Genomic DNA, 18,379 nt, shown 5'->3' on the forward strand with positions numbered 1-18,379 from the left:
GAGAGAGAGAGAGAGAGAGAGAGAGAGAGAGAGAGAGAGATTTAATACATAGCACAATTATTTTATCATAAAACAACATGCTAAATTTCATAGGGATATTGTTTTAAAATGTCAAGAGCTAAAACACTGAATACTGTATGTAATCCAAATTGTGATTTCTGAAGCCATAGGGCTAGGCAAGAAGAAAATTTTAAGAATTGTTTGTTGTAGGAGCCCTGCAGCTGTCTGCTTTATTTTACCTTTCAATACCACAAGGATTTAAATGTAAGGAAAGCAATTAATATTGATGGAATAGAGTTTGCTACAAAATCACCATTTTTCTTTGTTTTTAATATGTTTGATTCTCATTAAAATGGCCTGGGCTATTTTGAGTTCTTGTATTGTACTAATTAATAATGAATAGTGCACTCAAGAGTCATTTTATTTGCCTTTCTATTGGACGTGTCTCCTTGTCTCTTGGGCCATGTAGAATAGAACATAGTAAACTAATTTTCCAAGTCTATCTCCATACCATGTCTAACTTATAAAGAAAACAGCTAGTGTAGAGATTCATACAGAAGATGCCAATGCAATTTCCTTAATAAGACATTAGACACTTAACCATACCAAGTCACACTGTACTCAAATAAGCTTAGACCTTATTATTAAAGGCAAGTACTTCCATTAAAGAATTTTAAATAGCTTAATTATATATGGCATATACTGAAAATATAAACATGATTAAGGCTTGCATGTATTTGAGATTAGATATTAATTTGCAGCTCATAAGAGCTCCTGCTGTGCGATAAGCAATACTGTTTTCCTTCCAGCTTGGAAATGTTTATTTGTTTGTATGCCTAAGCTTTGTTTTCATTGGTTAGAATTGCCTTTAGAAGCTGCCCAAATTTCCAGTAGCCATGAGATACGTACCTCAGGAACTCCATGACCACAACTCCACCCATTTGTTCTCAACGCCTGACATGAAGCAGCTGGCTCCCAGCAGTTCCAAACATCATCACTTGTTTTTTTTTTTTTTTTTTTCTTGAACCAGGCTTCTTATTAAAAAATGTAAATTAGGTAACAGTTTCTAGTGCTACAAAAACAACATCGAGATGAGCCTGGCAGCAATTTGTCATAATATGAACAATACCGTTTTGTTTTGGTCTAGAACTTATCTTGCTTTCAATCAGCCACAGAGGGGATCCTAGTCCTTTGCAGGCAACCACTGTGGTTTTATTTGCTTGTTTGTTTGTTTGATTTGTGTGGGGGATTTTTACCCTTATTTGATTATTGAGACACAGATGAAAACCGTCTCAGGCCAAAAGCCATAAAAATAAGACTTTCTTTAGCCGGTGAAATTTTCATCTCATTTTATTATGCTGTCAATGAGCTGCTGAGATGTGCTTGGCTTGTTAACATGATAGCCGACAGATGAGACGAAATAAAAACGACTGGCCTGTGAAAGCCAAATCAAAGAGCCAGGCTGAAGACTGCTCAGGTTACTCAGGTGTGGCCCTCTGTGCCTAGCTGGTGACCCGGCTAATGGTAGGGATGCCCAAGGTTCTGTTTGGATGATCCACGTGCTAAAACACAGTATTCAAATGTCTGCCAAAATGGTTGAGAATTTGTTTTTTCTTTGTAGGCTCTCTACACAATAAACGAAAGACTGGTATTTGATCCTAACCAAACAAAGAAGGAACAGAGAGTGACAATGGGTGGATGTGTTCAAGACACAGTTCTGAACATGACATTGGTAGAGCTTCAGGGTCTGTCATTCTCTGTTCCACTTCTTTAGTTGCCCTATGTATAAACCTACTGCCATTCACTGAAAATACTAATATTTATAAACATATAACAATACAAATTTCCTAGTCAAGGACTATTAATTCAGTGAAGTATCAAACAGGGGGAGATTTGTAGCTTCTTTAATGAATTAAATTAAAAAAATGGAATTTAATAAATGAAATAACAATATTCTAAAGGAATATTTTCTATGTAAAAATGCTATTTTGTATATAAACAGCATTGAATTCTGTCTTTTTCAACTGTTACAAGACCTGCATACTGGGCATTAAAACATATTACCAACAGCCAATAAAATAAATGCATGAGTATTTTTAGTTGATTGTACCCAAAAATATTTGTTGCATCACCCTTTTTCTTATATATACTGTTTTGCAGCAAATTGGTAATTTCCTTAATTTAAAAGATTTTAGCTTTCAAAGTAAAGTTTGCTCTGAAAGTTCATTATAACAGCATATCACCAATCAATTTTCAACATTCATTTATACATGACATGCCATTCATGACTTTCAGGCTAAAAGAACTAGGTGTGAAGAGCCAAGTCTTGATTTGTAGAACTACCCAGCATTATAGGGTCATAGTTGTTTGATGACTCTACACAGTAGAATTGTTGTCCATTTATCTAGCATACTATGTTCCAAAGACATATAAATCAGCCTGATTAATCGGTAAACATGCACACCAAATTTTAGAGACAATATACCAAATACGATAAATTTTAATTCTTTTTAGAAAGAAGCAATTTTGAAAAATAGCAGTAAGGAACAATTTTTGATTTGTTAACCATCATGCATTATATTTTTTATTCAATTTAAGAAAATATATTAGAATTTGAGTGAATAAAAATAATATCTCTAGCAAATTATTAGCTATGTCCTAATATGTATCATAAAGGCACATGATTCATAACCTCAATGTTTAAATGTTTTAAAGATGTATTTATGTGTGAGTATTTTACCTGTGTATATGTATTATGTACATGCCTGATAAAAATCAGAGGCCAAAAGAGGGATCAGATCCTCTGAAATTGGGGCTGTGAACTACCATGTGAGTAATGGCAACTGAACTCAGGTCCACTACACAAATAGCAAGTGCTCTTACTCATTGGGTCCCTACAGTCTTGGATTTTTTGAGTTTTTTTTTGTTTTCTTTTGTTTTGTTTTTGTTTTTGTTTTTGTTTTTCGTTTTTCGAGACAGGGTTTCTCTGCATAGCCCTGGCTGTCCTGGAACTCACTTTGTAGACCAGGCTGGCCTTGAACTCAGAAATCCACCTGCCTCTGCCTACCAAGTGCTGGCATTAAAGGCGAGCACCACCACGCCCAGCGGGTCCCTACAGTCTTAACCTCAAATTACAAATAACAAGTTGGCGATATGAAATAGCAGACAGATACCTGTGTTTGTGAAAATGACCTTTGAAATTTTGAAAAATATTATGATGCTGTAAAAGAGGTCACAGATTAAATCCAGATCTCACAAAAGACTGAATTCTCATCTCTTTTAAAATACTTCTTGTCAGGCGTGGTGGCGTACGCCTTTAATCCCAGCACTTGGGAGGCAGAGGCAGGTGGATTTCTGAGTTCGAGGCCAGCCTGGTCTACAGAGTGAGTTCCAGGACAGAAGATACTTCTTATTCTGGCAAACAATAATGAGAAAGTAGACACCTCTCAGCTTATCTGTTTGTATACTACTTCAGTTAAACAGTCCTGTGAGGTGTAATAGGATATAACTGGTTGTATTGAGAAGGGGAAAATCTTTGTTTAACAAGGCCTACAGGCCAGAACATAACCCTGTGCAGTATTCTGTCACAGTGCACTGCCACAATATTAGAATATGTGAACTACACACGCACAGACACACATAAACACATACATGTGTGTAAGTTTTAACTGTCGAATTGAAACAATCTAGAATCACCTGATAAGGGGTAATCAGTGATGACTTTAGGGGATTACCTGTTTTACATTAATTGATGTTAGAAGACCCACTGTAAGTGATACCATTCCCTAGGCAGGGATATTGAAGAGTATAAGAATAGAGAAAGTGAGATCATCACAAATACGCTTGCATTCATTTAAGTTTCTCTCAATTTCAGACCAGACTTTCCTACAATTACAGACCAGAACCTGAAACTGAGCTAAAAATAGACCCTTTCTCTCATAAGTTTTTTTTTCAGGATATTTTATAACAATAGCATAATCAAGCAAGCAAGAAAACAAAAACCTAACTATCTATCCTAAAAGCAAGATGCTATAAAGAACCTATCTCTCCATCTAAAAAGCAAGATGGTATAGAAAAATGACTCTGCATGTTTCCTCATTTGATAGCTAAATGATGTTGGGCAAATAAGAAAATATTTCTGAGACCCAGTTTCTTCCTCTGTATCTTCTGTAAAACAGGCAACATGAAGAATGCTCTTCTCTAATAGAGTGTCAAGATGAAGACTAAAGGACAGACAGCACCCAACACACCCCAGCGTGTTGAGTAATCTAGTAAAAAATGTGCTATGATTTTACCATTACCTGTCTTGTCTGAAGATTGGTCTGGATAGGACTAGGAGTTTAGATAAGAGTTTTTAACAGCCTCAGCAAAGCATGAGTAAGATCCTAGCCACTCGCCATCAATATACAAACACATAGACCCTAGCCTAGTCCATTCAGACTGAGTAGATAACACTGACATTACAGGCATCTAAGAGTATTTGTTCCTAGTGGATAAAGTGATGGTATTCTATCACATTTTTCCTAGGTTACCCACACACATGTTCGTACACACACACACACACATACAGAGAGAGAGAGAGAGAGAGAGAGAGAGAGAGAGAGAGAGAATAAAGAAAGAACTCAACCCATGCAAGAGCTTAAAGCTAAACCCCACTAAAATAGACTAACCCCAACTGACTTCTGGGTATTTAGAAGGATGGGATTTGCACATTTTGCCTTTCTGGGAAAATATAAAGACTAAAAGCTTCCTGGGAGGAAATATTCTGTGTCAGAGATTGCTGCCCAGATCTCCATCCTTTTTTGTTGTTGTTGTTGTTGTTGTTGTTGCTGTTGTTCTTTTAATTTTGTTTTTGGAGTTACCCTCACTCTCTGTCTCAAAGACACTGAAGTAACCAGTGATTACTATATTGACATGGAGTTTGGAAGCCTGTTCAGGCGCTGCGAAGTGTAAACGTTTCTTCATAATATCCTCCTGTTACCAAAGATCTGAGGTCTTTCTATGGTTTATCTCTTCCCACTTCCATCAAGTACAACTCAATACGCACAGCCTTTCAGAACTGAAGCAAGTTAAGTCAATTTGGTAGTTTATTAAAATTTGGCTTGCTTTTAGTTTGATTATTTTCTTAAGAGATATACTGTTTAAATGATATAACACAAATATAAAAGACACGGGTCACACAATGTATAATATCATCTTATAACATTTCATATCAACATTGACAAGATATGAAAAGCATACATTTCTGTGCTTTGATGTGTATTTTCTTCACAGGAAATTTTCCTCCATGCATATGCTACATGTCTGTGTGGACTGTTATTACATGACAGGTCAACTACAGTGTCTTGATTATTTAACAACAAAATATTAGAACTATACATTTTGAGTAGCAACATTTTAAAGATTTGAAGAAAATAAAAATATTTTAGAAATATGAAGTTTGAGTAGCAACATTTTAATGATTTGAAGGAAAGCATCTAAAAATAAATAAACCATCAGTGGGGCTGGGGAAATCGTTCAATAGTGGGGATCACTTGCTCTTCTTGCAGATGACCAGAGTTTGGTTTCCAGCTTCCACACAGTACACATGCATACAAATAAATAATGATAAAAGTGTAAATAAAACAAACCATAAATGCTTGACTTTTAATGGACACTATAACATAATAGCAAGTGAGAAGCCAAGGCAAACTCGAAGTAAACCACATTTATTACTCATAACTACACATAAGACAAAAATCCTCAAGTGATATGGCTTTACTGTTTTGTATAAGTCTTCAAAAGCCTTTTCTGAATTACTGTTTTAATGTCCTGAAGCCTTCTGCACAGTCGCATGCTGGTGATCCTCAGTGTCTTTTTTTGCGTTGCTAGCCCAGTTTGAATTCCAGATTGGTCTTGAACTCATGATGAAATGATCCTTCTTCTTTAGCCTTCAACTGATGGGATCACATAATGAGCACCATACCCAGGTGTATCCAAAGTTTAAATATATTCTATTTTCTTTGTTTATTTATTTATTTATTTATTTATTGGTTTTGGTTTTTGTTTTTCAAGACAGGGTTTCTCTGTGTAGCCTTGGCTGTCCTGGAATTCACTTTGTAGACCAGGCTTGTATATTTATTAAAAAAATTAAACACCTCATCCCAGTCAGACTGGCCATCATAAAGAAATCTGATATCAAAGGTTGAGAGGAGATGGAGAAATATAAAGCTTATTCAGTGATGGGTGGATTATGAATAGGGCCAGTTGGAAATCTGTTAGAGATTTTTTTTCAAAAAATTACAATTATAATTGCATTATGACTCAGCTATTTCACTCTTGGACATACACCTATAAAATACCATACCCTGCCATAGAGTTCTTTAAGCTCTCATAGTTACTACTGTCTTATTCATGACAGCAAGAGAATAGAATCAACCTACATGCCCACCAGCAAGTGAATGGATAATGAAATGCTATTCACCTATAAAAGAACTATATTACAAAATTTGCAGGAAAGTGTATGGAGTTGAGAGGTAGAATATTAAGTGAGGTCACACAATTTTAATAAGAAGTAAAAACGGCATGATCTCCTTCTTACAGGTATCCTATACTGTAAGGGTGTGGCGGTATATATAAATATACCCATGGGTACAATATGATAGTAAGAGAAAGGAGTAGATTTATGTGATGGGGAAGGACAGATGCATGTAATGGCCACATGGGTCATGATAGAATCTATAAAGCCAACGTTTTTCCTAATTTTAGCTCTATTCTAGGTTTTTCTTTATTTTATGTATGGCAAATAAGTGAGGCAAAATATATCTGACCATGGATGTGTAGAACCCAATGTGAAGCTCTACAACTTCAGCATGACTATTTTCAACTTTACCAAAATCCAGTGTTTTTTTTTTTTTACAGATATTAGATATAGCTAATTTTGATGCATGAAGATTTTTATAAGGTGCCTAGCAGTAGAGGAATGAAAAGGCTAGGGTCTGTGTATTTTTATTATATAAGTAGATTTGTCTGGAGGTAGCCATGTCTGTCATCTAGATTTTTTAGAAGTGATAGAGTCATCTATAAATCCCTTCAGAGAGAAGAATTCCAGGTTTTTATGACTCTCCTTTCCCTACTGGATTCCCTTAGAGAAGCTCTCAACATGATTTTTGTTTTTTTTTACTGCTATGTCAGAGAAAATTTGCTTATTATACTTACAAATTGCTCTATAGTTTTTAAAAGACTCCATGTTAGCAAAATATCAAATTACATTATCTGATTCATTCCTTTTTGCTTTTTTAAAGTACCTGATGGTTACATTTTGTAATAGTACACAGATGACTAGTTCTACTTTAAAGTCATATCCTTAATGGTCTCTAATAGAAAGGGTTCATTTACTGCACAGTATTGTGAAAATGTCTGCCTTCTTATTTCATTGTAGAAACATATTGGTTCATTAATGACAGATACAGATGGTGTCCATCTGCCCTCCATTTTTAACTCTAAAAATGGAGGCATAAAGATACTTGAAACACTAGACTTGCAAAGTCAGATGCAATCTAACAGCTCAAGGAAAAAAGTTATTTGATCCACAATTATATTTTTCTATATTCTTGGTCTTATGTTACCAAGGCAAAACAAGGATAACTATGTTCTAAATATAAAGTTTATTTGAAGCCCACATTTTCGTTCTACTGCAAGTCATCTAACAAATAACAAAGATATTATGAACCAATTTTCTACATATGACTTATTTCACATTTGCTTTGATAAATGCAAGCATTTCAGTCATGTTCTGACCTTTAGTTTTAACACACTAGTTCTTTGCATAAGAAAAGTTCAAGTATTTATTAACTGAATGTAGCTAAATACACAAGGAAATGTCAATGCTTCTGAAACCCTCATCAAACACTGGATTATAGAAGAAAAATATTATATTCTTAAGCACAGAAGACATGATCATATTTAAGACTGAAATTCTGTTTTTGCTTTTTATTACCCCCAGACAGACTATACTATGTCAATTACCTCCACGGATACCATGAAGATGTATGGAAGGCTTCAAAAGCAAAGTCGACATTCCCATGGAAAAGGTTAACTACAAAGATAAGTCATGCAGTTGGAAAGACAAATGGGCCTAAACCCTTCAGAATGAAAATAGGAAAACATGAATAAATACTTGAAATACTACTTCCATGAGGATAGCAGAAAAAGCAAACTATCAGTAGAAACCACCTTAGCAAGGTTAACAGTAATGTTTTGCATAAATTTACTAGAGGCAATAATAAATACAATGTTCTTTTGCGAGTGTAAAAATTTTAGATGTCAAATTTTTATACAAATAGTCAAGGAAGCATAGACAAGAATATTGCTGTATTTACGTTCGTATGTGGGCCTATTCATTGTAGGCATTTAGGTTCAAAGTGGATTGAAGTTATTCTTTTCACTCAAGGTTCCATTTCAAAAGTATTTGAAAATCATATTTGATACTATATTATTTTTTGTCATTTTTTGAATGACATACTTTGCTTTCTTATTTTATAATACTCTCCCATTCTCAAATACTTATCAAGTAGTAATAAGAATTAACGCAGTTAAAAATATAAAGGTTTATTCTTGAAAATCTTATACTGAGGTTAATTACATAAAATCCACTTGCTCCCAGATTTAATCTTACCTATAATTCTTTCCCGGAAAACTGATTCTACTTTTACTTAAGTGATATCTTTCTAAGCTAAATTTAGTTCATCTTATAAACTATATTTGATTTTAGGTATAAAATATAGGAGACCACATCACACAGACTAATGTTTAAATAAATACCAGGATGCTTTGTAATATGAGACACCCAACAAACCACCTAGATTTTTTTTCCATCAAATCACTAAATATCTGAAATTTTTTTGTGAACAACAGAAATACAGGAGAAAAGTTAGAGCAAAATGACCGAGAATATCTTTTATGGTTGAATGAGAAGAAAGTCTAGTTAGTTAATATTGTTGTTCTTCCTATGGGGTTGCAAACCCTTTCAACTCATTCAGTTCTTTCTCTAACTCCTCTACAGGGGACCCAGTGCTCAGTCCAATGGTTGACTGCAAGCATCTGCCTCTGTATTTGTAAGGCACTGGCAGAGCCTCTCAGGAGACAGTCATATCAGGCTCCTTTCAGCATGCACTTTTTGGCATCCACAATAGTGTTTGGGTTCAGTAACTGTATATGGGATGGATCCCCAGGTGGGAAAGTCTCTGGATGGCCTTTCCTTGAATCTCTGCTCCATACTTTATCTCCATATTTACTTCTGTGAGTATTTTGTTCCCCTTCTAAGAAGGACCGAAGCACCCACACTTTGGTCTTCCTTCTTATTGAACTTCATGTGGTCTGTGAATTGTATCTTGGGTTTTGGAGATTTTAGGCTAATATCCACTTATCAGTGAGTGCAAACCATGTGTGTTCTTCTGTGACTGGGTTATCTCACTCAGGATGATATTTTCTAGTTCCATCAATTTGCCTAAGAATTTCATGAATTCACTGTTTTTATAAGCTGAGTAGTACTCCATTGTGCAAATGTACAACATTTTCTGTATCCATTCCTTTGTTGAAGGACATCTTGGTTCTTCCCAGCTTCTGGCTATTATAAATAAAACTGCTATAAACAGGTCTGCATAGGAAGAACAACAATATCAACCAACCAGACCCCCCAGAACTCCCAGGGACTAAGCCATCAATCAAGGAGTACTCATGGTTCCAGCTGCATATGTACCAGAGGATGGCCTTGTCAGGCATTAATGAGAGGAGAGGTCCTTGGTCCTATGAAGTCTCGATAGATGCCCTGGTGTAGACAATCAAGGGCGGGAAGGTGGAAGTGGAGATTGGGTAGAGGTACACCCTCACAGAAGCAGGGGAAGGGAGGATGGAATAAGGGATTTCCGGGAGGGGGGAACAGGTGAAGGGGATAACATTTGAAATGTAAATAAATAAAGTATACAATAAAAAAAGAAGAAAGTCTATTCCCTGAATATTGTTTCTCTACAGTCTAGATGGTTGAGCCACATTAGTTGAAGACACTAAGTTCCTGAAGTGTTTCAAAGCCACAGAATTGAACAGCACATTTGTTTACTGTAGAATGAATTTATAATCCTAACAAGCCCATATAAAAGACACAGAATCCAGGTATTTTATTTGCAAGCCATAAGCCTAGATTGATCTAAAGCTATACTAACTTATTATATAGCTATGGAGTCCTTTCCTTGTTACTTGCTGTTTCTCCTGGCCATGCAGTTCTGATCTATGGTGGCTTCTTCCTCCTCCATCTTCTGCTCTTCTCTCTCCACTTGTAATCCCTCTCTCAAACCTAAAGTCCTACCTTTCTCCCTCCACTGGCCAACCACACATTCTAGCATTTTATTGACCAGTTAAATTGGGGCAAAGTTTCACATGGCATCAAATTGAGTATGTGAAGATCTGCTCTTTGGGGGCAATCACATCTTTAGGAGCCAGTATTTAGCATTAGAATACAAGTAGTATTAGACCAATACACTACAGCTCACTCATGTATTTAAAGTAAGTGTAGAAAGGCCAAGCATAGAACTGTATTCTGATAAGAATAGGAGAGTGTCTACATAATGTTTTGCTATAGTTTGTGGCTCCTTGCATAGCCTTTATGCTTAGAAGAGTAACTGTCATACAAAATGTAATAAAAAATCTGCTAAAACATGAAATTAAAAAATGAGAAAGACCAAGAGAGACAGAGAGAGACAGAGACAAAGAGAGAGAGTTGGGGGGGGGGAGGAAGAGGGAGGGGGAGAGGGAGAGAAGTTTCTTTAGGAAATACTTATCAATACATTATGTAAACAGTACTGTCCAGTTTGGGCTTTAAAACATTTAACTAATTCTAGAACTTTAAATGAAAATCCAAATCAGGGTCAACAAGATGGTGTAGTGAGTAAAATCACCTGCTGTTAAGCCTGAGCACCTGAGTTTGCTCTCTAGTACCCACGTGGTAGAAGGAGAGAACTGAGTCCTGCAAGTTCCTTTCTTACCTGCATGGGCACATCATCACATAAACAGCTGCCATTTCAACACTCGTGACACTTTAAAAATGTAAATAATCCAAAACACTTTCTGTCTTCCTCTCTGCAGTATTTTCTTTTGGAAACAACAACAAGTTAACTAACTATTCACTTAAATGTATAAGGAAAAATGATCCTCAATATCTACTAGATTGTAAACATTCTATAATCAGGCTAAATCAATGAAGCATTGTTAGGAATACATTAAATAAATAATAATCTGTGATTACTATAAATTCAAGTTTTATATGCAAATGCACAATTGGCATTCTACATATTCGCGCGGGCTTTTTATTTGTTTGTTTGCTTTCCTGCATCCTAGAGGATTTTAATTCAGTGTCAGAAATTAATACCTATTTACATGTATTCCATGCAAGGATGCATTACATAGTAAAAAGGAAAGTTTAAATTGTGGACCAACATCTCTTCATTGTAATTTTGCCATGAGTTTTTTGGTGTTTAGTGGTTGTTAAGTGCATAAGATACATATGATACTTGAAGTGTAACATTTAACACGAAGCTTCACAGCCTTCACTCCCAGTGCTAATTCTACTTGTATAGACATGCTTGAGTTCTGTAGACTTTGTACCATTAGTGTGGAATGTATTTATTTTCTTACAGGGATTTTTTTTATTATAAAGTCTATATGAATTTTTAGAGTAACTAATGGATATGTAGTTGGTCCTCCAAAATATTAGCTATTGTTCACTTGTTTAAAAAAAAGCATTATTCCTCTGTTGAGGGACATCTGACTATTATTCAGCTTCTGGCTATTATAAATAAGGCTTCTATGAACATGATAGAGCATGTGTCCTTATTACATGTTGGAGCATCTTCTGGGTATATGCCCAGGAGGGGTATAGCTGGGTCCTCAGGTAATACTATGTCCAATTTTCTGAGGAACTGCCAAACTGATTTCCAGAGTGGTTGTAACAGCTTGCAATCCCACCAGCAGTAGAGGAAATTCTCCCCTGTGCCCATCTGCTCAAGGCTCTTCCCCAATTTCTTTTCTATCATTTTCAGTGTATCTGGTTTTATGTGGAGGTCCTTGATCCACTTGGACTTAAGCTTTGTACAAAGACATAAGAACGGATCAGTTTGCATTCTTCTGCATGCTAACTGCCAATTGAACCAGCACCATTTGCTGAAAATGCTGTCTTTTTTCCACTCGATGGTTTTAGCTCCTTTGTCAGAAATCAAGTGACCATAGGTGTGTGGGTTCATTTCTGGGTCTTCAATTCTATACCATTGATCTACCTGCCTGTCACTGAACCAATACCATGCAGTGTTTAATCACTATTGCTCTGTAATACTGCTTGAGGCCCAGGATGCTGATTCCCCCAGAAGTTAGATGAAACATTTGAATAAGCACCATTTATGAAAAAGGAGAAATTTAATTATAAAGTAAACTTTGTTTGTAATGAAAATTACATCATATATTACAGAGGAAGGCTTTGTGCCGATGGCACTGGGAGGAATGTGCTCTGGAAGTATTTTATCCTGTGAGTCCGCTCTGCTGTCCTACTTTGACCTTGTTGATGGACAGGGTTTTTTAAGAGCTGATGCTTCCCACTTCTGTGCTGCAGTGATCGGGAATTTCAACTAAGGGGTTGGTGAGGGCTAAATAGTTACACTGTTTTAAAAGTTACAGACTTTGAAAGAAACAGAGCCTGACACAGTGTCTAAGAAGTAACAGCAGTAAATGTTGCTATCCTTACTAATTTTCAGCGGCAGACCTATACTTGAAATAAAATGTAAGAAAATTGCCATGCAGCCAAACAAAGGCACAGATTTAAGTCTATGCTCCTAAACCACATTACAGTTCAGACTCCCCAAAACTAAAGATGACAGGGAGTGAAGCCAGAATTTGACATAGACAGAAGACATACTTCCCAATAGGTATTTAGCTGACACAACTAAAGATGCCTCTATGTTTAGTGTAATTTCTATATCGCAAAGGTTCTCCTAGAACTGCATGGTGGTATTAAATGCGGCGCTGCTGACTCCAAGTCTGTTGAGACTGATCTTCCCGGGAACCTTTGTGTGTCGGCTGATTTGCCATCTGTCAAGAATGGCTTATCAAAGGAGAGGGGGCCAGATGTCATGAAAGATTGCTAGCAAAGTGAGAGAGATCCCTGTTAATTCTGCCCTGTCCTGAAAAGTCAGAATAAGGAACTTGCAACCTTTCTTTTAAATGAAAGTTGAGTTAATATCACACCTCTTACCAAAAGCTCCCCAAATAGCTTAAAATAGTCATTTTGTTGAAACCATAACTATATCCATTGTAAGCAAGTGTGCAAGAGCTTACAACTTATCTATCTACTGGGTGAGATCTTTCCTGTCGTAGTAAGAGTGAGGCAGCAGGCCTCATAACATAAAAATGAACCAAAAATGACTCGAAAGCTTTATACAGACTCAGGCAGTACACTCACCCAAAAGCCCATCCCTCTGTGGAAGACTTAAGGTACAATGGAATCATTACTGTGGTGTAGGTATTCAAGGGAAATTCTTCTTACATCAGAGAATCACTTAATGGTGTTTAGACTACTTCCACCAGCCTGCTCTGCTCTGCCTGAAGAACCTAACTCTGCTGCCTCAAAAGCTGAAAAAGGCCAGAGTGTAAAATCTACCAGTCAGAAGTGGCTAAATCCATGCTGAGAGAGTTCTACCATCTGTTAGCGCTTTCTCTTCACCGCTTTTTACTCATGGGAAGAAAGTGCGCGTGCGTGTGTGTGTGTTTGTGTGTGTGTGTGTGTGTGTGTGTGTGTGTGTGTGTGTGTGTGTGTGTGTGTGTTTCCAAAACCAAAGGAGAATGAACTTTCCAATTAAATACCCTCAGAAACAAATTTGCGCACTTGAGCTTTGCCACAGCCTGGGGCAACTGAAAACCAAAACAGGATGTTTTGCTGAAAGGAGAGGCCAGTTTACCTTACTGTTTCATTACAGAGAACCACCACCCACCTGGGAGGGCACTGTCTTACTCCAGAGGAAGAGTAATTAAGACTCAATTTAGGTCACTTAAATCTCCAAGTTCAAAAGTCCTTCCAAAACTCTAATAGTTCTCGGGGCTGTCTGACAACTGCTCTGTACAATTTCTAATTTTTTTTCCATGTCCTTCAAAATTGCCTCCACCCTGTAAAGTGCTCTTTCGTCATCTGCTTAAGAACGATCTAGAGCTAGCATTTCATTTGAGGAGATGCTGTGTGGGACTCAGAAGTGCTCCCAGGGTGACATTTAACCATCCGGGTGCTTTGAACTAGAAAAGAAGGCTTAAGTTCTCCTGGACTCCCCTGTCTGGAACAGTCTCTCCCAAAATCCAGGAAGAGCATCTCTGACAGTCTCTTACCTGACTCAGTACTTCTAGAAGCCTGCAATGGTCACACGAGAGTCCTCTCTATAATCTCATCGCATAGTAATGGTTCCCACAAAAGAAGAGCTTGAAAGTGAAACACCACACTCCAAACCTCAGGGAGCCTTTGTCCCTACTCACAGTCTACTCTTTGGACTCATTTGTCTCTGCTAAAAAAATCATTTACTAAAATTGCCTCCTACCTTGCCATTTTTTTTTAATTTTTTATTTATTTATTTATTTTGCTAATGAAGAAGGCTGTACACACTTTGCGATCACGATGGGTTAATGAGTATCCTGTGTCACCCGAGTACTTGAGATTCTGAACACTAGTATCTCATCTCCTGTTAGCCTAGCCAGTCCATTGTCAGTTTGTTCCAGAAGACCCAAAGACCCAATTACCAACTCTTCACAGGGGAGAAAGTTTATGTCACACAGTTTAAAACCAACAACCAGGGCCTGCAACTCTCGGTGGTTGAATGTATCTGCTGACGTGTCTAGCCCGAACTCAACTTTGGGACCCATGTGGCAGAAGGAGAGAACTGACTCTTGCAAGTTTTCTCCTGACTTTTCTACATGTGCATGGCAAGTGAATATACACATGTATTCGTTAGAGTAACTAGATAATAAGTATATGTAAAAATGTTTAAACAAATAATTTTTAAAATATGAACTACAATCAAACATTTTTAAATCTCTTAAAATTTAGGCTCTGATTATATTTTGCATATCTCAAGATTTTCTTTAGGATACAAAAATAAATAAATAAATAAATAAATAAATAAATAAGTGTTGTTGTTGTTGTTGTTGTAGCCATTATGTTAACATAGTCAAATTTTTGAACTTTATACTATGGTGTGGGTGGTTTAGTTAATTCTTTGCAAAATCTCATGGGCTAGAACTTTAGTGAGTTGGAGCAAGATCTGGACCTTTCTTTCCTGGGATGCTGCTATCTGTAAAACTGGAGTTTTTTTTTACATAATGTGACCACAGGCAGCAGTAGCAAGTTAGTAGAAATAGATGTAAGGAGATGAATAGAGAAGTGAATTCTGTCAAAAACATCCCTAAGTGAACTGGAAAGGCCCAGGAGGCCTCAACTCTACTCACAGAACTGAGGAAAGCTGGGGGCAGAAGAGATGGCCTTCCCCTGGAAAAGCACACCACTGATTGTCCAATGTTAAATGGTCAGCCCTGAAAGCATACATACACACAGCATTACATGAACTGAGCATGTTATATTTAGGAATGTATCGATGTATATGCATATGCATAGATGCATGCAAAACAATTGGTATAAAAAAAAAAAAGGCCGTGAGTGAGAGAAATGTATGGGAGGAATTGGGGGGGGGGGCAGAAAAAGAAAGAAATGTTGTGATTATATTATAACCTTAAAAATAAAATTAAATCAAATTCAAATATTTTTAGAGAGAAAGAAACCAGAAGTAAGCCTCTTTATCGGCATGAGGCTGTATTCAATTTAGGGGGCAGTAGTGGACTAGACAGAAATGTAATAAAAAAATAAATAAATGAAGGATTAAATAAAATTTGGCTGAAAATAATAATAATGAGAGGAAGAAGAAGAAGAAGAAGAAGAAGAAGAAGAAGAAGAAGAAGAAGAAGAAGAAGGAGAAGGAGAAGGAGAAGGAGAAGGAGAAGGAGAAGGAAGGAGAAGGAGAAGGAGAAGGAGAAGGAGAAGGAGAAGGAGAAGGAGAAGGAGAAGGAGAAGGAGAAGGAGAAGGAGAANAGAAGGAGAAGGAGAAGGAGAAGGAGAAGGAGAAGGAGAAGGAGAAGGAGAAGGAGAAGGAGAAGGAGAAGGAGAAGGAGAAGGAAGTAAATAATAATAAAAACAAGACATTTTGCAAGGAAATTCACAATAACCTCTCAGAAAATATAAGGCAAAACAGTTTACAGCTACCTGCGCAGTGGTTCTTGCTTCACTACCCATAGGTACATCAGCAGAAGAGAAAAGTTACAGACTAGAACTATTTGCGTATAGACCTCATCTCAGTGTTGAATAATGCAGATGCAAAGTTGATCTACAAAAACAACCCAAGCAAAACCTAACATTAGAATAAACCCTGAGCAAACATGTCAACAGCACAAGGGAAACCAGATTCTGCTTGATTTGGGGTAACTCCAAGCAAAATACTGAAACACCATTAACTAGCAAAAGCACTAATTTCTAGTATATACTGATTTGTGTGGATCCTAATGTGTAAAAAGGATGATGTGTTAGAATAGATTGCTATCTAGCAGCAGTGAAACTTTAAGCAATGGATGGCCTAGTAGGAGATTTTATGTCACTGGGTCTGTATCCACCAAGAAATGAAGATTAAAATCCTTTAAACCCTTCTTACCTCTCTTTCTTCCTCTTCCTTTGTCCTCTCCCTCTTCCTCTTCTTTCCTTTTTCTGTCTAACCCCAGGTCATGAACCTTAAGGGTGGGGTATGTGTAGAAGGATGGCTAGCCAGTTTAGAGTGATTATTGCTCTCACAGAAGACCAGGGTGTAGTTCGTAGCATCCATGTGGTGGCTCACAAGCATCTGTAACTCCAGTCCCTCTTCTGACCCATGTGGGAACCAGGTGCACACATGGTACACAGACATACATGCAAGAAAATCAATGAAGAAGCACAAGCAACTAGGGAATGCTGAGCGTGGGAAAAATCATCTCCATGGAAAAGCACACCAGTTGGTTATCTGATACCAAATGGTCAGCCCTGAAAACATGCATAGAAGTGGCACTACACAGACTAAACAGGTTGTGTCTAGAAATATATATGTAACAACCATTACTAAAATGTCCATAAATTTAAAAAGAGCAAAGAGGGCTTTATGGAAGGGTTTGAAGGGAGGAAAGGGAAGAAGAGGATGATATTTATATTATAATCCCCAAAATAAAAGAAGTAATAAAAAGAGAAAGCCCACTTTGATCCAAAAAAGTGAGATCTTGTCTCAATAAGTAAATAAATAAACACATAAATAGGTAAAGTATTTCAACCAAAAATTTGAAAGATAAAAACAAGACAAGAAATGTGAATTATCATCAGACGTAGAAATGAAAACATCCAGCTTTTGTTGGGAGCAGATGTTAAGTTGACCTGGCAAAGACTTCAATTGAAATCTTATAAACATATTCATATACAAATTATGTTCGAAGGAATTAAGACAAATATAGTAGCAGGAATCAAGAAGATAGGAGAGTTTCAGTAGACCAAGAGAATCTGTGAAAGTTGGATCTTTGAATGGTATTATTATACTGCTATGACTCTGGTGTAGTTTGGCTTTTCTCCAAAGGTTCCTGCACTGAACTTTTCCTTCCTAACATACTGTTTTAGTAGCTGTTGGAACCTTCCAGAGGCGGGATTCAGTTAGAAGGTGATTAGCTCATTGAGGATGCTGCCAATCTGAAATGTGGTTTTGTAGACCAGTGAGTTATTACACAAAGCATAACTTAAACCCCGGTTCTCTCTGTCTTCCTTCTCATCATGTGACACTGTACAGACAGTTGCCATTGTGATGTCATCTGCCATGAAACCCTCAGCAGAGGACAAATAGATGAGGCCACCTGAAGCTGGACCTTTAGTTTTCCAAACTGCCAACAAAATAAGTTTGTTTTCTTTATAAAGTACCCAGCATCGAGTATTGTGTTTTGACAACTGAAAATAGGCCAGTACATTTAGTCATGAAACAATGCACCTGATGAGATCCAAAAACACAGTTCAAGTGGCAGAAAAAAAAATAAGCAAGAAGGATGAGCTTAAGGGTATAAAATTAATAAATCTATAGAATGCAGAAAAAAGGTCTCTGAAGAAAATTGACAAAGCATTACAAAATACAAAACAGAAAGAATCAAATGTACTAACATATGTCTAATGTGAGTTTCAGGAACAGAGGAATATAACCCAATTAGCTGTTGACCACTTCAGAAACAATGGATACAAAGGGGCAAAATGGCACCATGGTGTTGAGAGAGATAAAGA

At 36.9% G+C, this 18,379-nt stretch overlaps 1 pseudogene; it reads right to left on the reverse strand.

The window, feature by feature from the left end:
• The window catches only part of LOC110307756, a 60,227-nt pseudogene extending 45,227 nt beyond the window's left edge, over window positions 1-15,000 (reverse strand).
• Between the last annotated feature and the right edge of the window lie 3,379 nt (window positions 15,001-18,379).

Source organism: Mus caroli, chromosome 13 (genome assembly GCF_900094665.2).
Source record: "Mus caroli chromosome 13, CAROLI_EIJ_v1.1, whole genome shotgun sequence".
NCBI lineage: Eukaryota > Metazoa > Chordata > Mammalia > Rodentia > Muridae > Mus > Mus caroli.